Genomic DNA, 6,000 nt, shown 5'->3' on the forward strand with positions numbered 1-6,000 from the left:
GTAAAACATGAACACAGCTACAACTGAGATAGAGTCACTGGAGACCCCAAGTTTGGACCCTGCATTTCTATATATCCAAAAACATCTTCAAGGTAATTACACACTAACATTTAAAATAGTTAAAAGAAATCTATTCATTATGCATCTTTCTCCAAGCACTAATTCTATTTATAGTCCAGAAAGAGATGGTTCAAATGTGCAGAAACAATGAATGCTACGTGTGCCTGTGCTCTCCCTGCTCCCATACTCTGAGCAGACACACTGGGAGAAATAAGACACAATAGAGTCCTGCATAGACAACATCACTTTTCACTGAATGGGAAAGGGGGAGTACTGTGCATAAAAAAGTTAATGTCCATGGAAACTGACTTGTCTACTAGAAGGGTAAGCTTAAAACGTTTCTCCTTGATAATGTAAGATTTCTATCTGCTGGGAGCTTTGCTTTGAAAAAAAATATAGTGGAGTACCAAGACCTACAATTCCCTCCCCCCTCCCCCAGCTGTCTGAAGCAGTACACTTTCAGAAACACTATATCGCAGCTACTTCTGAACTGGCTTTAAGAATGGTCTCAGGGTATACAGGTACTAGGTGTGTTAATAAATGTTAGTTAGTTGGCAACCTTCAGTCTCGAAAGATTATGGTATCGCGCTCTGAAAGGTGGTTCTGGAACAGCGTCTAGTGTGGCTGAAAAGGCCGATTCGGGAGTGACAATCCCTTCCACACTGGGAGCAAGTGCAATCAAGTCTAAGATATGGTTCGTGATGCCAGAGAGCTACACAGACTTTAATAGGCTTTAACTGTAATGATGCAGTATAAGACAGCAGTGTTGTTGAAAATCCCAGCATGATTACAGTCTCAACTGTAGTCAGCCCTGAAAACAGACTGTTTTTGATGACTCATCACTGCCCAAACAGTGTAAGCCTACATACACTCTAAACTAAACTTTATTATACTCTAGTTTAAACACAATATATAGATATAAGTTCCACTGACACTTAGTTAACGTCCATGTACGGTATTTCATTCAAACCTAGGATGTTAGGGCATCCTCATGACACAAATAAAGAATGTAAGACACAGTCCTGCCTGAAGCAGCTACAGGTTATTTATTTCACTGTGTGCAGATGCACCAGGGACCTAAGACCTGGTTTGCAAGGCCCATGATTATCTACATGGGTTGAAACAGCTTTGAGAGCTGAGACCATGTACAGATAGTGTAGGCTACATGTAATATGCAATGTGGCCCTAAGTTAGGTGGTTGATGAACTCAGGTGATATCAATTGCCTACAGCTGCTTGAAGCTTAACATACTAGTTGCCTGATAAGAGGAAAAAAGTTTTGCAATGAGGCCTCCAGTAACAAGTGCACAAATTCATAAATGAACATATCTCAAAATAAATTTCACTGCATTATATGGTTTGCTTTCAAGTAAATGTGCTCAAGATTAACAGATCAATCCTGAGCTGTCCAGCACATGGGGCTGCTACAGCAACAAAAATGGCTGCTGCGGTAACCTAAGCACACCGGGCAGCCACTGCTGGTTCCTTGAGAGAAGGGGACATTCCCCGAGTAAGGGAAGTAGCCCTGCAATGAGGCTTCTCAACTCTGAGGTGGCTCTTCAGCTAGCGCAGAATCAAGAAGCCTTGTGTTGGGCCACAAAGCTCAACACAGGACTCTGGATCCCGCAGAGGTGAGTTCTGCTGGTCCCACCCCATTCCACGCCTTCCCTCCACCTGCCCTGGAAGGCCTGCTCCCTACCTCCCGACTTATGTCTCCACTGCCAGGTGCTTCGCACCAAGTCCGTGGCAGTGGATCACCAGACTCTTGACACGCTGGGCGAGCTCCAGTGCTGAGCCACCGGTAATGGCCACAACATGCCTTAGGGCATGTTTGCAACAGTGTGCGCTGGCAGTGAGCCAGTGCATACTCAACAGGATTGGGCCCCAAGACATTAAGTATAAGCAGAAACTTCTACTGCTCTCTCCCCAACATATTCACTACATAAGCATCAGATAATTTCAGCCTGCTGCATAACAGCTATTATTGTAATCCACTGGGCAGAAATATTGGTTTTCTTATGTTAGAACTGTGCACCTTATATTCTATATTACTAAATGTTTGCTATGGTAACCTCCTAGGCTACTGTCAGCAGAAGTCTTGCAAAAGAAGCAACAGCTGAAAGCATACCTACGTAGAACCACTTTCTCTTTCACAGATGATTTTACATTAGAATTCTGCTTTCCAACTGGATGAGGTAGAGACAAAACTATCAGCCCTAAGTGTTACAGACTTTTAAACACCTTTCATGAGGACAGCAAATTTTTTTCCAAAGCCAATATAATTATGCCACTAAAACTCACATGGGACCATTACATAGATATCACTCTGGCCTATTATATAGGCTATGAGAGGCCTAGTTATAGGACTGCTTTTTAAGAACTGACCAACCATCTGGGTTTTACTCCAGCAAATTTTTTTTTTTCAAAAAGTCTAAGCTCAACTCATTCTTCCCTTTAATTAACAGAGATGGTCCCAGGGCCCAATCCTATCTAATTTTCCAGTGCAGGTACAGCCATGCCAATGGGGCATATGCTGCATCCTGTGGTGGAGAGGCAGTCACAGAGGTCTTTTCAAGGCAAGGGAACATTTGTATCTTTATCTCAGGGCTGCATTGTGGCTGCACCGGTGCTGGAAAGTTGGATTGGATTGGACACTCAATAGTTGACAGTAGCTGCTAATGGTATGGCTCGTCCAGTGAGAAAAGAGCTTTTGTTTGTCCATCACAAGCACCTCTGCCACTATATGCTTATATCCCCAATTGGGAATAATATTTGTTAGTGAATCATTATACTTTCCACAGCAGCTAAATATCCCAAATTAATGGCTTCAGGTGCATCCTCAGCTACCAGGGCTGATGAACACTAGGGCCAAAAAAAAACCAAAAAACAACAACAGGGCTTTCTGTTCTTCAGGGCAACTGGGGAGGGAGATGAGCAAGGGTGGAAACTGAAAGAAAACAGACTATGTTGGAGCAGAGCTGTTTTTCAACTGCAAAGAGTCCCGTAGGAGGAGACATCAGCAGCACTTGTGAGATGGGTGGAAAGGGGCTGGGCTTGGTGTAACTTTGCAGCATGGTAATAACAGCACTTCATCAAAACAACTGTGGGCAGCAGATGCAAGTCTTCCTCTCCTTCTTCACCTTACCCCCACCCCAGCCCCAAGCAGCTATTTATGGGGCCAGAGGCACGATCCTATGCACATCTACTCAGAAATCAGTCCTTTTGTGTTCAGTGGGGCTTACTCCCATGAAAGTGTGAATGGGATGCAGCCCAGGTTTGTGGTGAGGCTGGAGACTGGCATGAACAGCTCAGCTGGGTAGCCAAGTGCTCACAGCTACCCGCATGGAGCTCCCTGGGTTTAAAGATCACTTTCCCCGCCATGTGGGGGGGGGGAGGGGAACTGACTGGTGGGGGAGGAGGCCTCCTCCCTGGGAAGTCACGGGGGGGGGGGAGCAAAAGCTGCGTCTGTCCAGCCTCCAACACATAAGGCCACCCAAGTTCCCAGAAGTTACCTTGAGATGACTTTTCCCCTCCAACCTGCCCCCAGTGGAAAGAGAAAGTGCATCCAAAGCGAGCGACTCTAGCCACCCCCGCCCACAGTGTCTACTCAGAAGCAAGTCCCAGCGAGTCCAGTGGGACTTACTCCCAGGAAAGCACGCACAAGACTGCAGCCCGGTGGAGACAAGGGGAGCGCGCCCCTGGGTGGGGCAACCAGCCCCCTGCTGCGCCCAGGGTGGCTGGGAGGAGCAGAGCCCCCTGCCGCGCCCAGAACTTTGCAGGGCGTCAGCTGCGGAGAAGCAGCGCGGCAGGCGCCCCCTCTAGGGCCCGGGGCTGCCCCGCCTGGGCGCGCGCCTCTTGCGCGGAGAGCAGTGGCGGCGGCGGCGCGCGCGCGGAGTTGGCGCGACTGCTGCAGCGACGGCGGCGGCTGCTGCTCCAGCCCGTGCATGCATCCAAGTGGAGCGCTCGCCGCTCTCTCGCTCGCGCTCTCTCCCCCTCCCCAGCGCCGCGCCGCGCCGCGCCGCGCTCCGCCTGCTTGCCTGGCTGCCGCTGCCGCCCTCCCTCGCCGTCTCCCGCATCAAACTTCAGGAGCCGAGAAAACCCCCGCGGGCGGCCGGGCGGGCGGCAAAACGCGCCCAGCAGCTGCGCCGGGCGCCGCCCCGCCCAAGAGGGTCTGCAGCCCGCGCCCGCCTTACCTGCGGGGAGTTTTTCCAGCCCTGCGCCGCTGCCGGGGGCTGGCTCGGGCACGGCTCGCCGGCGCTCCGCTCACCGCCTCATTCCAATATGGCACGGCCGGGCCCGAGCGCATGCGCCCGCCGCCTCCCTCCCGTCCCTCCCCTCGCTCCTGGCTTTTTGGGAGCCCGCAACACTCCCTCGCGCTCCGGGGACACGCCGCGCAGCTCGGCCGCTGGTGAGGGACGCCCGGCGCCAGCCAGCGGGGCTGCCGCGCCCTCCGCAGCAGCTAAAGTTGCTCCCCTAGTTTGGGTGCCTGCAGGCGGCGCGCCCCCCCGCCGCAGCGCCCCCGCCTCTCCCCCAGGAGTTACCCCTCCCGGGGCGCGCACCTGCCTCAAGTTCTGCCGCGCGCTGGAGAGGGAGAGCGCACGGCCGCCGCCTGGGCTCGAACCCGGCAGTGGGCGGGTGGGGAGAGCGAGGCCCGCTCGGAGGGAGAGACACCACCTTCTGTGTGCTGGAATGGAGCGAGAAGCAGCTGGAGCCAGGCAGGCGCTCGCTCACCGCTGGGCGCGCTGGCCTCCCCCAGCTTGGAGCCCTTCAGGACCTCCCTGCACTTCTAGCCACACTTTCCTGGGAGTCAGCCCCATTGGCTCTATGGAACTGACTTCTGAGGAGACATGCATAGGACAGGACTCTGAGGCTGCAGTGCTGTCCCCACTTTCCTGGGAGAGCCCCATTGACTGTGATCGGACTGACCTCTGAGCAGACAGGCAGAGGATGGGGCTCTGAGGCTGCAGTCCTGGGAGTAAGCCCCGTTGACCACAATGGGATTCTGAGCAGACATGCATAGGATTGGCTCTGCAATCCTATTCACATTTTCCTGCGAGTAAACCTAATGGGACTTACTCCTGAGTAGACAGGCATAGGATTGGGCTGCCCAGCAGCAGGCTGGTTGAAGTGCTTTAAGCCTCCTGGCGAAAGGGGTGCAGAGCTGGAAGCCAGGCCTCCTTCTCCCTTGATGGCCAACTTGAATTTGCCCCCTTTCTTTTTTTGGGGGGGAGGCCCCGAACTAATAGTGCAATGGGGGGCGCCCGAGCCCAAGCTCCCCTCCACCACGCCTTGATCATCATAGATCTATCCCATGCCATGTGGCCCAGATCCTCCTCCTCCAGCCATTGACCCCCAACCCGCCTCTCCTCCTCCTCCTCCTCCCTCCCCTCTTGCAAAAGATGCAGGACGGAAGCGCGGCCCAAGTGCGTGCAAACTGGAGGGGATGGCGGCGGCGGCGGCAGAGGAGGAGGAGGCTGGGGTGCTGCTGCTGCAGCTGGGAGACACTGAAAGGCGGGCTAAATTAAAACACTAAATGAAAACCTACCCAGAAAAGACGACGGGGAAAAGAGAGCGGGGAAGGCGGTTGTGCAACACCGAGAACCTCATGACCACGCGCCTGTGCAATCAGGAAGAGTAATAAAAGCGGGCGAGTTCCACGCAGCTTAAAGGCGACAGGAGGGGGGAAAGGGGGGGACTCCCTTTAGCTCACGGCGTCCTTGCAAGGAAATAAGGGGGGGGGGAGTGATCATGTCTAAAAGCTTCCCTTCGCCTTCGCTCTTCCCCTGAGCAAGCCATCGCCCTCTACCACGCCACGCCGGCTTTCCGGAGAGGCGCAGGCAGTCTATGTACAGACCCCTGGCAATGCATATACATCTACTACACACTCTTTAATGGGCGCCTTCCAGCCCCATCCTATCCATGTCTACTCAGAAGTACACCT

At 53.2% G+C, this 6,000-nt stretch overlaps 1 protein-coding gene across 2 annotated transcripts in view; it reads right to left on the reverse strand.

Moving 5' to 3' along the window:
* SFMBT1 (Scm like with four mbt domains 1) overlaps positions 1–5,674 on the reverse strand; it is a 95,629-nt gene extending 89,955 nt beyond the window's left edge. The window contains exon 1 of one of the 2 annotated variants that reach the window (XM_066614938.1): positions 5,605–5,674. The gene's annotated coding sequence lies outside the window, so the exon portion shown is untranslated. Of the gene's footprint in view, positions 1–4,252; positions 4,329–5,604 lie in introns of those variants that run through there. The other variant, XM_066614937.1, reaches the window with a different exon arrangement.
* Positions 5,675–6,000: the final 326 nt, after the last annotated feature.

The sequence above is a fragment of the Tiliqua scincoides genome, chromosome 2 (assembly GCF_035046505.1).
Source record: "Tiliqua scincoides isolate rTilSci1 chromosome 2, rTilSci1.hap2, whole genome shotgun sequence".
NCBI lineage: Eukaryota > Metazoa > Chordata > Lepidosauria > Squamata > Scincidae > Tiliqua > Tiliqua scincoides.